Genomic DNA, 16,906 nt, shown 5'->3' on the forward strand with positions numbered 1-16,906 from the left:
AGCACCCCAGGGCCGGAGATGCCAGACAGCATTCAGTTTCCCCTGGAACAATTGGGAGGCAGTGGAGGCATTTGAAATGTTTTTAAAGGAACCGTCAAATGGCCCTGCTTGACAGAGAGTGGTGAGTTTTATTACTTAATCTGAATGGTGCCATTAGGTTTATTGATTGCCCATGATTATTGCAAATATTGTAAGGCCTGTCCTGAACCGCCTTTTCCGAGTGGACAGTCAGTGAGTGACAATCTCCCTGGTTTGACATTGTGTGTAAAGGTGGCACAGGTCCATGAGGGTGTGAGCCAAGTACATGTTTAGACGCTTTCAACAGGAACAAAAACATTTTAAATGCAACTAAGCACAGGAATGTTTACCTACCTGTCTATTTATAAAAGATTTCTTTGCCTTTTAGATTTTTTTCTTTGGCCACCATTGGAGGCCAGGATGTGAAGAGGGTGACCTGGAACATCCTGGGCAGGCTGTTCACTGATGAGGTGTATATAATTCATATAATTCATAGTAATATAAGTATATAATTCATAGTAATATAAAATACGTTCAAAGTCAATAGTTTGTTGGGGCAGCCTTACAAATCTTAGCAACCGTCTACCAATATGACCGTGTAGCCTTTTTTAGACTGTAGGCTACTATACCATAGACGTTTTTTTTTTTCATACGGTTCATTTTTTTGACATTTGATGTCTTTTTTTTTTTACTCGAAATCAAACATAGTACAACCATGACACCCTGAGCAGCTGATGGCTACTTTGCCTATGCAAATTTTCAGTCAGGTAGGCCTATGCCTGTTATGTTTAACACAATGCAATAGCTGGCGCGTCAGTGAAAACCTGACACGCTCACTTATTTAGTAGGGACAATATGCTAGTGAAAATGCTCCTGTTTACTATCAGACAGTGCAACAGTGCAATGCAAATGAGCTCGGGCACAGGGCCGCGGCCCTAGTGTGAGGGGCCTCTAACATGCACTCTGCTGTGTGACTTCCTCTTTTTGATTCCTTCAGTTTTCTTCAGCGTTGACCATGGGTGCGATTCTAGAAAGTGGATAAGCCAATTCACGGCACAATCCTGGACAAAACAGTGGCGTACCTGCACTTGTGCACTGCGAAATAGAGCGCGTCAAAGTTTGGTGATTGGAATCACAGTGGATTATCATGTCAAGAGAAACGCAACCCAGGTGTGGGCAACAGGCCCATCATGTTATCGAAGTAAACACACGCAAGTTTGGCTGCCTGGTGGTTGCGATAACTTTCAATAATAATTCTCTGCCGTATCGATACACAAAACCAGCTGCGCTTTCTCGCTCTGTTCTCTCCGACAGCGAGTTAACAGACACACATCAGCGCCAACATAGCCCCGCCTCCCCTCACTCCCCAGGCTCTGGCAGTAATTCGTCACTAGTCTCAATGCTGTGTGTTAGCTACAGGTTAGCCAACAGAGCTAGCATGTCAAGTGCAGTGCCTCCGCGACCAGTTTAGGTAGAGAAGGAAAACGGCAGGGGTGCTGTTTAGAAATACTTTGGATTTGAGGGAAATTACCAAAAGACGCATGGGGGTGGGGGCTAAGGATCACCCTCTACATAAGGGCTCATCTAAACAGTTTTTTAATTTTTAATAATACAAATAATTTTTAATAATACCGTTTTTTAATTTACCGCTCAGCTGGTTCTATTTGCCGTTTATTGCTTCGTCTCGAAATGTTTCAAGGTGCTTGCTCCAGTAGTCTTCCCCTTGCTGCTACAGTAGACATTAATGAAGTTGACATTAATGCACCCTGTTGTTCACCAAATGTGTGCATTCTTAAACGTAGACAACGTAGACTAAAAAAAACGTAGACTAAAACGTAGACTAAAAACAGAATAAGCTATAACCTATAATTTTCCATAAATGTAAATGTCAATTTTATATTTCTATTGAGTAGTGATTCCTTTTCTACAGTAAATTGATGTCTTGACTTGAACCTTTTCTGTTATTGTTGTGCCTATTGACAATATTGTTAGGTTAAAAATACAAGGCAATGCATATTTAATCTTATGCCTATATTGCTGTAATAGCCTAGGCTAGGCCTAGTGATCGTTTTTAGCTGTATCCTAGTTTAGTTTATCCTATTTTATCCTACAGCAAGAACAGAAGGGATTTTGAAAATAAGATAGACAGGTCCAAAACGGACCCGGGCCAGATGAGCCAGGATCTTTATGAGTCCGTTGCGGTTCCGCGGCGGATGTCTGTATACATTTGCGGGTCCCAAACGGACCCGCCATGGAGCGGATGCAGCACGGAGCCACTGCGGATCCGCGATCCGCCTTCGTAGCGGATCCGTCACTGAGGGCAAGTGGACGCCGATACGGGTCCGTTTCGCGGGTCCGTTCCGGAAGCCGCAATACCTCCGAAGCGGATCCGCCGCGGAGTCCTTTTGCTGTGTGGGGACAGTTGACGAAACCTAAGGTTAAGAAATTAATCAAGGTTTTCTGATATATGAGTGAGGTATCTCACTATTGGACACGCCCCTCGCGCTGTCCCCCAGAAGCAATTGACTGGCCAACAGACGTGACGTCTGCCTGCAGAGGAGGGACTCCCTCCTACTACATAAGTCCCGTCGTCATGTCATATCTTCAGTCTATAGGCAAAACACCTCTTCCTCACTCCGGGCAAGGAAGGTGGTCTGGTGAGATACCTCACTCATATATCAGAAAACCTTGGTTAATTTCTTAACCTTAAGTTTTCTTTCAATATTCGCTCGGTATCTCACTATGGGATATAGTAACTCCCGTATTGCCAAAGAAGTACCAGTGCACACCCATCAAACAGGCATGTTCACTGATCTAACGCTCAAGACTGTGTTAGACAGATTAGGCGCAGTAACATCCAACCTGTAGAATCTAGCGAAAGTGTGAGGCGTTGCCCAGCTGGCAGCCACACATATCTATTCCACTGAGACCCCCTGAAACAGTGCCCAGGATGCGGACATGCCGCGAGTCGAATGTGCGCGCAGGCCGATAGGGGCTTCCAAACCCACGCTATTATAAGCCATGGCTATAGCCTCCACGATCCAGTGTGATAAACACTGCTTTGAGAGAGGCTTCCCCAGGTGTGACGTAGCATATGATACAAACAGCTGCTCCGATTTCCTGAATCCAGCCGTCCTATCAACATAGACGCGTAAAGCCCGCACCGGGCAGAGCGCATTCAGCCGCTCCTGCTCCTGGGAGGAGGAAGGAGGAGAATGGAAAGCCAACAGCTCAATAGGGGGGTAACGCAGAGTCGAATACCATGGGAACAAACGCAGGATTCGGCTTTAATAGAACCTTTGAGTTCCCCCGCAAAAACTGCATACACGTCGGGCTAACCGACAGCGCATGGATGTCACTTGTGCGTTTAGCCGAGGCCAACGCGAGCAACAAAGCCGTCTTAAACGAGAGCGTCGTACGCCTCGTGCCCACTGCACCGTCAGTCAACGGACGTGGGAAGGCGTGGCTGACGGGTGGGGGAGTAGTCTTTGCAGAGGCATCCCTCAGCCAATAAAATCGCTTCGCCGGGTTCTTCCCGCTTCTTCCTGCTTGTTGCGAGGCAAGATGACCCGCTTTCCCGCTTTCCAGTATCGTCAGAGCCCGAGTCGCGTCACAGTGCTTAAATTTGCATACGCGATCTGATTGGATGATGGAACCGTCGCTGCCGAAAAAGTTGAACATTTTTCAACTTTCTGACGGTGGCGAACGCTCCAACTGAACGGACGGATCCACAATGCATTGCGCGTCCGTCCCCATTCAAAGTCAATGGGCAACGGTCAACTGACGGAGGTAGTGGGCACGGGGCGTTAAGCTCTACCTTTCGTAAGGGCTCAAACGGTGGGTGTGACAGTGCATCAAGCACTGTAGATAAATCCCACGGAGCAGCCAAGCTCCGCGACACCGGCCGAAGACGGCGTGCACCTTTCAGAAACCGGCAAACGATATGCTGCTGACCTGCCGATTTGTTCCCAAAACCTATGGGACAAGCTGATATAGCGGCCAAGTACACTTTGACCGTGGAGAATGCCCGCCCTTTATCCAGCAAGCCCTGTAGAAATGTCAGAATAACAGGCACGGGACTCTGGAAAGCTATATCCCCAGCTTTCGCGCACCAATCCTCGAACGCACACCATTTCCCGTCATATGCATAACGCGTAGAGGAAGCCCTGGCGCCCTGGATAGTCGTAATGACATTCCATGGGAGTCCAGCCGTCGTTAGGTTCATCCTTTCACGGGCCAGGCCCACAGAGCCATGCGCTCCGGATGAGGATGGAAGATTTCCCCATGCGCTTGCGTCAGGAGATCCCTGCGTAAAGGCAGAGGCCAAGGCTGGCTGTACAGCAACTGGACTATTTCCGCCAACCAATATTTCCCCGGCCAACGGGGGGCTATAAGGATCAACACATGACCCTTCTCTCGCACTCTGGCGAGAGTTGAAATGATCAGTTCCAATGGGGGAAAAGCGTACAGGAGGCCTCGCGGCCACTCGTATGCCAAAGCATCCAGCCCCATTGGGGCGCTCCGACCGGTTAGGGAATAGAACAGAGGGCACTGAGTGTTCTCCTCTGATGCAAAGAGATCGACCTCTGCTCGACCATATCTCTCCCATATCTGGTTCACGACCATGACGTGGAGTTTCCAGTCCTTGTAGCGAGGGTCGCCCCTGGACATTAAATCTGCTCCCCAGTTCCGCGCGCCTGGCACGTGTGTTGCTCTCAGCGACAACAGGTGGGTGTTGCCCCACATGCTCAGTCTGTGTGCCAACGTGTGCATTTGAGGGGAGCGTAGCCCCCCCTGACGGTTTATATACGCAACCACCGTGGTGTTGTCCGTCCTGACTAGAACATGTTTACCTCTCAGAGAGGGAAGAACTTCAGTGACACCGCCTGAAGTTCCAGGCAGTTTATGTGAACAAACTGCATATGTGAGCTCCACCTGCCATTTACTGTTCTGCCCTCGTATACGGCTCCCCAGCCCGCCCGAGAGGCATCCGTCGAAAGGACCTTCCTCGCCAGGACAGTTCCCAAGGTAATGCCTGTAGTCAGAAAGTACGCGCGTCCCCAAGGTCGCAGCGCCGAGATGCACGCCATGGAGATCAAAACCCGGCGATGGCCATGGCACGTCGGGTTCAGTCTGAGTGATGCAACCCATCGCTGAACCGGCCTCATATGGAGGCGGCCAAGTGGGACTACTACCAGCGCCGACGCCATCAGACCCAATAGTCTGAGGAACGTTCTGAACTTCAACATCGTCCCCCTGCGAAAATGTGCCAGACAAGCCTGAAAGGCTTCCACTCTCTCCGCGGATAGACGTGCTTTGAACGTCACTGAATCGAGGCACAAGCCTATGAACGTTATGCTTTGAGTAGGGACCAAAACACTATTTTTTACGTTTATTGTGAAACCCAGGGACATAAGGGTGCGATATGAGCATGCTGGTTTGAGCCTGAGCCTCCTGGGGCGACTGTGTGGCTAGAAGCCAGTCGTCTATGTATGTTGCTAAACGCATTCCCTTCAACCTGAGGGGCGTGATAGCAGCCTCTGTGCATTTCACAAACACCCGTGGACTTAACGAAAGGCCGAACGGGAGAACCAAATACTCGTACGTTACGCCCTGGAAGACGAACCTGAGATATTTCCTGTGAGGGGGATAAATGGGGATATGGAAATAAGCGTCCAGATCTATGCTTGTGAACCAGCCTCCCGGGCGCACGAAGCGTATGCGAGCGATGAGTGTCATCATCCCGAAACTGTACCGTCTCATGTATCTGTTCAGAGCGCGTAAATCTAATATCGGCCGGAGGCCCCCTCCCTTCTTCGGGACTAGAAAGTACCTAGAGTAAAAACCGGGTTTAGATCAGAACATCTAGGGCGGAGGCGACGGCGTCTGGTCGGGCCTGCCTTACCCCCTGGTCGCAGCGCCTCAGGTAGCGCGCCGTTTCTTCACGGCTCCCTGAGTAGCCGAAGGGGCCGCACGGCCACCTGGCGCCACCCCGGGCGTGGGTGGTTTCCTCGCCCACGCGCCACTGTGCTCTGGCGGCTTGTTCTGGCCCCGGCCGGCCCCGTTGGTTGGGTGGGGCTGACGCCTCTGGATGCGGTAATCCGGCGGAGGAGCGCGGGGCTGGGTGAACACCTGGCACCTCACCCTCCCTCTTTTTCTCCTCCCAGCGTTTTAGCTTGACGTCATACGCTGGGTCAAACGCGTGGGGTGGAGCTGCGACGCCAGCAGTGGTTCAACCGGAGGCAGGTGGGAGAACCCCTTTTCCTCCATACCGGCCCAATCCAACCCCGATCCACCCTGGACAGGGATCTTGGCTGAGAGAGGCTTGCTCCAAGACCGGGTTGCTTCATCCAGGCACTCGGGAAGGGCCGGAAGTAGCAGGTTGGTGGAGGCCTTCGCCTTTGGGAGTCGCTTGCCCTCATAGCGAGATGTGGCGGTCTCCACCGGGAGCTCAGGCCACTTGATGTTTAGTCGCGCAGCAGCCTTCTTGCAGGCCTCGTGGAGGTCCATGCTGACGGCCGGGTTCAGGGAGACGGTGCACGCACCGCCTACCACCATAGGTGACGCGGTGCGGGGGGAAAAGGAATCATCATCCTCGTCCTCGTCAGAGCCGAGGCTAATAGATTCCCCCCCCCCGACTCGGAGTAACCGCCCTCGGCATCGTCAGGTCCTACCAGCAGGCTAGCCTCGATAGCGTCGGGCTGAGTCAACTCCAGCGGCTGGGAAGCTTCGGTGAGGTCCACCTCCGATCCCCAGCTGGTGCCCAGTAGGGCTTTGACTCTGAACTTCGTAATTTGAATATAATTCGAATATCAAAAAATATATCAAAATTCGAACGAATATTAGGCAGCCCTTAAAGGTCCCATGACATGCTATTTTATGTATTCTTTAATATAGGTATTAGTGGGCAACTAACACAGTATTCAAAGACGCTCCCGAAATTCAGCCGTGGTGCAGAGTTACAGCCACTCCGAGCCAGTCGCACATTGAGCTTCCCCCAAATGCGCTGTTTTGGTGTCTGTAGCTATAATGCAAATGAGGAGGAGCGAGGCGGGTCAAGGAGGAGGGTGGGGGTGTGGCCCTGAGCAGCTTGCAGCCACGGTACCATGCGCTCTGTTTACAGTGGATGTATCGCAATGGCGAGGCGCACACAGCCTTTAGCCGTGTTCTGTAAATATTCTAGAACACACGGGAGTCCTGGAGCTCTATATCTAAATATTATCATATAGCCTACATCGATATCTATATCATATAATATATATTATAACGGCCAAAAGCTGTGTGAGCCGATATTATGAATCTCAAACGACCGCGTTGGGTTCTCCGACGTTCCTGGTTCTTCAACGTCCTCATCAATGTGAAGTAGACTGAACCGCGACAAGATGGAGAAAGGGATCGTTGCCGGGCAGCGCTTAGGCACCTCCGCCTCCGGCGGTGGTCCCTCAGCGGGTCTCAAGCTGGAGACATTAGCCGCCAACAATCCCTTTCTCCTCCATGTCATGGTTCATGTTCTTGAGGGAGTCAAAGCCAAAGTTCCTTCCCCCCAATTCATTCTCAACCTTGGCTGAGATAGATAACCCCCAATACGAGTCTCGTTGTAGAAATACCAGAGACGAGAGTCCGACAGAACGGTTATCAAAATAACAAGGAAGTGTACAACACTTGCGTTACAGTCCTGGAGCTCTATATCTAAATAATATCATATAATACATAGAAATCTATATCATTTAATACATATTATCACGGCCAAAAGCTGTGTGCGCCTCCAGACGATATAATGAATCACAAACGACTTTGTCGGGTTCTGCGACGTCTCTGGTTCTTCCACTTTCACATCAACCTGAAGTCGACTGAACCGCGCGCTGCCTGCTGCCGGCTGCCCGCTGCCGGGCGATGGTGCCTCGCGGCAACCGGCGGCATGACGCAGTTCATGTACTTCAGCCAGTCAAAGCCAAAGTCCCTTTCCCCCAATTCCTTCTCAACCATGGCTGAGATAACCCCCAATACGAGTCTCATTGTAGAAATACAAGACACGTCAAAGAACCGACAAGAAACACTTACGTTACAGTGTGTGTATTCACACACACACACACACACACACACACACACACACACACACACACACACACACACACACACACACACACACACACACACACACACACACACACACACACACACACACACACACACACACACACACACGTGGCGCTCGCACGGTCGAGTCTCATTGGCGGGCCAACGTCTCTGGGCGGGCCAGGCAGAGTAAGGGGAGGAGCTGAGATTCCTGATGACGTCATGAATACAGACATTCCAAATCAGCGCACTTGAGCCTCCCTTTTTTCAAAGGCGAGCAGAACAGCTAGTGCTCGTTTTACACCAAACGCAAGTTTTAGCCATTGGGGGACCATAGGCAGGCTAGGGGAACTCATATTTATGTTAGAAAACCTCATAAAGTGAGATTTTCATGTCATGGGACCTTTAAATTATGCTCACGGCCGTCTCGCGGGGGGGGGGCAGACACCAAATGACGTAATCTGACGTAACGAACGAATCAAAATGAATGAATCAAACAAACGAATCGTTATAGTGAACTGAACTGAAAGAACTAGTTCCCGGAAAAGAATCATTTTGCCCATCCCTACTGTCTTTACAATTTCTAGGCAACCGAAGTTTAAAGATTGGCAAGTGGTTAACTCTTGAATCACATGTACTATGACCTGATGGGTTAGTGGTCAGAGAACAACTCATTTGAATGAAGTTGTGGGGGGGGGGGGGGGGGGGGGGGGCATATCACAGCCTAACAACAACCGCCCAAAACCCAGAGAGCAGAAAGGCCAACATTAGGAGGGTCTCAAAGACCTACCTTCTGAAAGGTAAGTCACAATGTGTCAAACGCAAATGCACATTTGAGACAGTTTATCTGAAGTATTCTGTATTGGCACTATTCCTTTGCTTTTTTCTTCCAAGTACTGCCCAAAACATTTGCTTGTATTTAACCTTTATTTGTAACTTGGCAATTTCACTAGATTACTGAAGCTACTAAGTCAAGCCTAACCCTGTTGTCATAATGTTATCTAACCACAGATTGTACATACACATTCATAAATGAAGTAGGGCTGCCCCCTAATAGTTAACTTGTTGATTTTACTAGTAAAACCATGTTCTCTATTAAAATAAATGTGCTCTTTCATCTTACACTTTGCTTGTCACAGGCGTCACTACATGGTGTAGAGCAGGGATGGGCAACTGGCGGCCCGCAAAAAAAATAAATAATAATAATAATAATTGATAGAGTTACAGAAAACTCGGTCAAGAAAGATGAGAAGAATTCATAGAATTCAAAGCCAAACCCATGCGTCTAGTTTGCTTAGAAGCGATATCAGTCATTAAAGATATCCACTGAAGTCGCCACTACAACTACTACAACTGCTTGTTGGGTTTGAGTTCATTGAGTTGTTGCACTTAATGTTGGGCCACTGTTTTTCAGTTTTTTGACTTCATTGAATGATGATGTATGTGAGCCCTTTGCACTGATAAAAATACTGACCATTCATGTGGCTGTTTGAGCATGGAAAACATGAAATGAATGTATGTTGGTTCAATTAACATACCGTACATGGGTTATGATTCTGGATGATTTTTTAGGTAGTGGCCATCCCCAAAATGCACCAGAATACAGGAAATCATATCTACCAAATTCAAAATTGTGTAGCTTCTCTCAGCTCACGTTTAGTTGAAGTGTGCAGTCATGTGGCCCTCCGATGGTTATGATGAAAAATGTGGCCCTCTTTATCATGAAAGTTGCCCATCCCTGGTGTAGAGTATCCGCCAACTACAGAGCAGAGTTCTACACCATGTACAGTATTGGGACCTGCATGCAGTGGTGTAGTCTACGTGATACGCAGGTATACGCCGTATACCTACTAGGAACGCACCAGGATTTGCGTATACCCACTTAAAAATGTGCACGGATACGTATCAATCGTTTTGTGACAGATCTTTCACTTCTGTGTTTATTTTGCGCAAATACCGGTTGGGTATAACTGCAATAAAATACTTTAAGCAGGGGAAGTTATTTCCTACATTCACCATTCATAAAATTCCCCCTGCCCTGTCTCTGTTACGAAGCGCGAAGCTGCCCCTGCATCTCTGCACGTTAGTTGGCGGGCCAAGCCCCTCCTTCTCGCATGTGTGTGCGTGCGAGCGTGGGTGTGTGTGTGTGCGTGTGTGTGTGTGTGTCCAGTCCTCCCATATTAATGTGTAAACCACATAACAAGTAGTCAACAGAAGACAATGTTTTAATTCCACTTTATATCTTCTTGTTACTTTTAGATGAGAACCCCTGGCCAGCCTTTCAGACTGAGTGTCAGGCTAGGGAGTTTAAAAACTGGCATCCTTGGTTAGAGTGGAGGGAAAAAAAGTTAGCTAAATGTCAGCCAACATACAGTTGGTAAACACAATTGAAATTCATAATGTTAATCACTATGCAAATGATGGTATGTTAGATAACAACAGTAAGAGCTCAAATTAGAGCAATTGAAAGAGTGAAACATTAGTCTCCTGTCATCTCCTTCTCATGCACTGGTTAGCCATGGTTGTAAACAGTTCATTAAATTATTTTGAGTAGATTTTGTCCTTGTTTAGCATGTGCTATTGCTACTATAGATATACAAAGGACAACTTGTCATTTTTGTGTTCTATTTGTTCATACTGTTATTAAAACTGATAAACCTACTCAGCTTTCAATGATTGTTGATAATCGTTATACTCTTAAATCAGCGGGTTGTCGACCCCTGCGTTGGTGAGTGTGGTGCAACACCCCATAAGCGCCACACACGTACACGTACCGGTGGGACGGGTTTGTACAAGGCTGGGAGGGAATCATCACAATATACCCACAACAAAAAAATAGACTACACCACTGCCTGCATGGCATGTGGTCGGCTCTACAAAGTCTGCACAGGTTCTTAACTTCGATGATAGGGACTTTAAGCAGCAACGTTTTATGGGAGGCAACGGCATCGGGTTGCCGTAATATAACTCAAGTATCACTTAGCCACTCTCTATTTGCTTGACAAAACACCCATTCCTCCTTATAAACAGACGGACTACTGGAACAGGAGGTGATAACATAAATTCCAGAATGCCATAAGTTGTTCTCGAGGTAGCCCTCCACTCAACTGTTGCTGCTCCAAGTCCCTAATCTTATGCGTCAGTACATGAAGTGTTGAGGTCATACCTGTATAGACCATGCAAAGTGTGTGGTTAGACTATTATTACATTTATTATTTCTGTTTAAGGATATATTGGTACAGGGAAAAGAGGCAAACTGGAAGGAATATATTCCGACAGCTACGACGGGGGGTACTGTGATGACATCTGCCGTCAAAGATCATAGGTAAATTTAAGTTGTAAATATGGATACAAATCCCTGACGAGACTAATTGTATGAAGTTGAAGGTCACAAGATAAATACATCTGCACACCTCTGCTTCTTTCAGATGGCATCCCCCCCCCCCCCCCTAAAAAATCTATTTTCAAGGAATAGGATGAAAAACTAATCGGAACACATTCATGAATTCATCCTCAATTCACCATGGGATCTAAACATGCAGTTTTTTATGGATTTACATTTAGCTGTTCCTCAGTTGTATCAATGTATTGTCTTATTTATTCTGTTTTGTATGAGCAAATAAAATCTCATCAATCATATGACTGTCCAAGTTCTTCATTTTCAGTTAATAGAAACTAGAAAATACTGTCTTAATATCTAACTTTAACAATGCCAATCCTTACTTTAACATATGTGAAAATAAAAATATGCATTCATCAGTGCGTTAAGACGTGTTTCCAATGGCTTTGTGAGAGAACGGGCTCCGTTCAATGAAATCAAAGCCAAAACTGATTGAGCACCGTTTATAAACACTTCCGGGTTTTGCCGTTGGCTTGCGTCGATACGTCACGTGTCGATACGTCATCAGTAAGCGCAGGACCCCGAACCGATCTGGCAGCCGATCACATTTGGAGTAGGGTCTATCTGCAGCTGGAGCCACTTGCCAAACACGCCCATTGCTCTGCCAGACACACCCATTGCTCTGCCAAACACGCCCATTGTCAAACACACCCATAGCTCGTTCAATGGTGGCCATTAAGGATTTGTCGGTCGCGACCGATTCGTTCACAACGAACGAATCCCGAAGGTGTACGACAAGAACTGGTTCCCCAAAACAAGAGAACTGGTTCTTGGATTCTTTTTTTTTAACATAAAACAAAAATATGGTCACGTAAATAAAATATACAAACGAACAGAGCTTCGTCTCCCCGCAACCTTATATTGATTGAGTCTACAACGTTCTCAAAGATTCAGCCAATGAGAGGTAGCTATGGTGTTGCTATGGCACCTGGGTAAACAAATTACAAGGTGGTACCGTCCGCCACACACGTTAACTAATGATCGCTGTAGGCTTCAATATCATGCAAGCACTTCATACGTTTTATTTTTATTTTGTTCTACAACACAATTGCATGCTTTAATAAAGTATTGTTTTACCTACCATTACGAGTCTTGTTTGGTCTAATATTAATAAGCAGTGCTTAGAGCTACTTGGAAGACGTCATTTAATTCTTACTGCACCGCTTTATGTATTAAGGATATTTATGAAAAAAAATGCACGTATGTGCTTTCTATATGCTTAATATTTACACTTAACCTGGGTAATTTCGCCAGAAGATTAGAAAGTCAAAGTAGTAGGCTACATTCATGCATGTTGAACATTTATTCAATCATTTAATTGACCATCCCGTCACACTTGGTATGGGCCGAGTTGTTTGGCGCCAAACTTAAAGGAGAAAGAGGGGGGGGGGGGGTATTGAACATGGTCTTGAAGTCTATAACCCAAGCAACCATGTAAATCCTTCCACTGTCAAACATATTTTGCTTGAATTTGCGCGCTTTCTCTGTCTGACGTATCTTGGGTCATGCCATTCGACGTGGGGCCACTCATATATCCCCCTACATTTCCGAAAATAGACTTGACCTGTTTGGCAGAGCAACGGGCGTTTCTGGCAGAGCAACGGGCGTGTCTGGCAGAGCAATGGGCGTGTTTGGCAAGTGGCTCCGGCTGCAGATAGACCTACTTGCACATTTGGGCCGTTTCTCAATTCCTAGCACGCGTACTACGGACACGATGACTTCCAAGTACGTACTTGGCAAGTCCGTACTTCAAGCACAGACTTGCGAGCACGCGAGTACGTACCTGCAATTGGAACAGCAGCGGACTCGATGACGTCACCACCTCTGCTCGTCCGTTAACTGTGCTACGGCCTCATTTAGGCATATACTACTGAACAATATAAACAAATGATATAAAACAAAATCCCAGCCTCTTTCATTTTCAAATACTATGTAAATATTCTGAATGAATAAAAATTGAAAAGATATGCGTGTCCTGTCATGTGTATAAGCTATACACACACGACTTTATATATATATATATATTTATATATAATCTTATATTATTATTATTATTATTATATTATATATTATATAAATATATATATAAGTTAAGAGTAACTTAAGCTACAAATATATGACTGAGCTTACAGTTGTGCGTCTTCTCCATATTGTCCGCCATCGTACTGCTGCGAGTGCGAAATGCATCCTGGGATTTATAGCGGTTGCAAGTACACACGAGCCACCTCCGATGCATGCTCGGTGAAACCAGAGAATGTCTAATATGAGGAGAATGGGCACTCGCGGGTTAGTTCCGGTTTTCTGGACTGGTTGCAGTAATAATCTCTGACCACGCAGTTTATGGAGGTAGATTTGTGTCTTTATTATGCAATCAAAAATAATAGGTTTGAGAGCAAAACTTTCCACACTGCAATCAAAAAATTGGTTTGAGAGCAAAACTTTCCACACTGCAATCAAAAAATAGATTTGAGAGCAAAACTATCGAAACTGCAATCAAAAAATGTTTTATTGCAAGATAAATTAATGTGATAAAAAAAATATGAATGGGAATCCAAAAGTTTTGTTTGCAAACCCAAAAGTTTTGTTTGCGAATCCAAAAGTTTTCTTTGCGAATCAAAAAGCTTTGTTTGCGAATCCTAATGTTTTGCTTGCGAATCCAAAAGCTTTGCTTGCTGTTGAGCTGAATCTCGTGGGCGGGACCTACGCCGAAAGATGTAAGACACGTCTCTATTGGCCAGTCTCGGAGTGACAGCTTGGCAACATCCGAAAAGCCGCTGCCCCCCGACCGCCTCCAGAAGCAGATTGTCGGCCTGACGGACAGGGTGTTCGTTTGTGCCTCTCAAGCCGCGGCGGCGGTCAACAACATCGCCCTGCTCTCCTCTGCCATGGTCTCCTTGTTGGCTGACAGGGAGGCCTACGGAATTTTCAGGGCGCGCCAGCGCGCGCACGGGACAAGCCCATAAGGCGAAGCCTAGACGGCGTAGCCTACATGAAATAGAACTCCCTCTCTCGTTACTAACTGTGGATGTTGCCAAGCTGTCACTCCGATCGAGACTGGCCAATAGAGACGTGTCTTACATCTTTCGGCGTAGGTCCCGCCCACGAGATTCAGCTCAACAGCAAACAAAGCTTTTGGATTCGCAAGCAAAACTTTAGGATTCGCAAACAAAGCTTTTTGATTCGCAAACAAAACTTTTGGATTCGCAAACAAAACTTTTTGATTTGCAAACAAAACTTTTGGATTCCCATTAATATTTTTTTTATCACATTAATTTATCTTGCAATAAAACATTTTTTGATTGCAGTGTCGATAGTTTTGCTCTCAAACCTATTTTTTGATTGCAGTGTGGAAAGTTTTGCTCTCAAACCTATTATTTTTGATTGCATAATAAAGACACAAATCTACCTCCATAGCAGTGTGCTCGTAGGCGAGTCCAGAATGAATGGGAGCCAACGGGGTTTTATCCTCAGAATCCACTTTTCTCACGATGTAATTTTTTGTCAAGTAATTTGAAAGTTGCTATCAAAAGGCGGGGCTAAGATAATAAACTCAGCTGAATATTGCATTTTTTAAGGTCACGTATATGTTCTAAAAAGGCGTTAAAAACATGCGATGACGTCACACATTGTCATACTGTCAGAGGTACTGCTTTACGGCAGTTTCTAAAGCACTTCCCTTTTCAAGCGACGATAACACCAGCTGTTGGAGGTAAGGCTTTTTTTGCTTAATACCCTAGTTACAGAGTTTTAGTGAGCTAATGTAAAAAAAAGAAATGCGCGAATGTTTTACATATGTATGTTACTTACAGAGAGTTTTTTTATTAGTTACTGTTCTTATTGTGTTCTTGTTAGTGTGATGTTTGAATAAACTTGCCTGTTGCAATGTTGGTATAATGTTTGTATAATTACTGTTATACAACTGTTACTGTTTCAATGTGACCCAGACCATATTTCTCATTTAACAAACATGTGTAGCTTATAATGTGTTGCAGGGCAGAGCAATTATATTAAAAAACAAACCCATCTGTAAAGATCAGTGAATGCATAGAAATCAATGACAAGTGATGTAGATGGTTTTCCCTCTGTGCAAGGTCATTAGCCCAAGTCCTACAAAAAAATAACGACTTTAATAGCAGATGTTGAAGTTGTTAAATCGTTAACTAACCATTTGTATGGAACAATCGGTTAAGTTAAGTTAAGTGCTTGAGTCTCGATACTTTAGAGAATGTCTAGCGCGCAACTTGAATAAGCCATGTGCGATATTACCCGGGCTCCAGCGCAACTTTCCTTACCAGGTGAAGCCTCAGGTAGCCTTGGACCATTCATACAGGAGCAAGCAAGAACGTTACCTTTTTCTGTCCTTGGGAAACGAAAAGACGGACAATCTGTTTCCACCGTTAGTGCAGTTTATCATTGCACATTTACGAGGCATTTCTTTTTTAAACTATCTTTATTTTCGAAAAATACACAATGACAGATGAAATGATATTGAGCGGGACATTGACTGTATTATTTAAGGTGGTCATACCGTACCTACCATGTATATAACACATTGAACATTGAACACAAGAAATGGAAGAAATTCCATTCATGCCCATGTACTTTCACCATACATACTATCTAAAAAATAAACGGGCCTGCAGGAAAATATAAATACAGTACGCAAAAATTTAGTTTGATGGAAAGTCGAAGTTAACACGTTTCTGATTGCGCTTCAGCTTCAGATGCCGTCAAGAGGGGTCTCTGGTCGTAATCAGTCGCAAGTCCGTCCCTGACCAATCAGCATTCATTAGCAGAATGCTAGCGTGTATGGCCAACAACGGCCCAAAATGTAAGAAATAGAAAGGACATAAGTACTCACTCATTTGACTTTTGAACCATAATCTATATTGAACTTGCGGAATCTACAATAAAATTTGCGATATTTCAACGACAAGCAGGTGAAAGAGGCATAATTAGCCATCTAGCCCCATAGACCCCCATTCAATCTGGACTCGCCCGCGATCACCCCCAGTGGATGTCCCATGGAACTACAACCAAGATCGGTACAATGGGGCGTATAGGAAGTGCCCAGGCTCTTCGTAGACGGGCTCTGGTGAAACGGCGAGATCGAGCACGCATCAAGAACACTTCCGGGTTTTACGACAGTACTCCCTTGATGCGTACTTCGAATTGGAACAGTGCTCGGGCAACGACTGATGACGTTTCACGAGTCCACGAGCACACGAGCACGCACAAGTACGCGAATTGAGAAACGGCTTTGGTACTCACACCGGCCAGGGAAGGCTCTTGTACATACGTCATCATCACGTCGTAACACGTCATCACCAAGCGTCCGCTGCATGGACCATTATAAAGTCTGCCGCCAGTCAGAGTTTTAACAAGAATGGAAAACAACACAGAGAACACAGT

The 16,906-nt window shown here is 46.0% G+C and overlaps 1 protein-coding gene and 1 long non-coding RNA gene across 2 annotated transcripts in view; one reads left to right on the forward strand and one right to left on the reverse strand.

The window, feature by feature from the left end:
- The window catches only part of tmtops2a (teleost multiple tissue opsin 2a), a 68,215-nt gene that overhangs the window by 48,174 nt on the left and 3,135 nt on the right, over positions 1-16,906 (reverse strand). The gene's annotated exons all lie outside the window — the stretch shown is intronic.
- Positions 9,229-11,398, forward strand: LOC132456424 (uncharacterized). Its single transcript, XR_009525474.1, has 3 exons — positions 9,229-9,248; positions 9,842-10,984; positions 11,322-11,398. It is a non-coding gene; the product is annotated as an uncharacterized LOC132456424 (long non-coding RNA).

Source organism: Gadus macrocephalus, chromosome 4 (assembly GCF_031168955.1).
Source record: "Gadus macrocephalus chromosome 4, ASM3116895v1".
In the NCBI taxonomy this organism is placed as follows: Eukaryota; Metazoa; Chordata; class Actinopteri; order Gadiformes; family Gadidae; genus Gadus; species Gadus macrocephalus.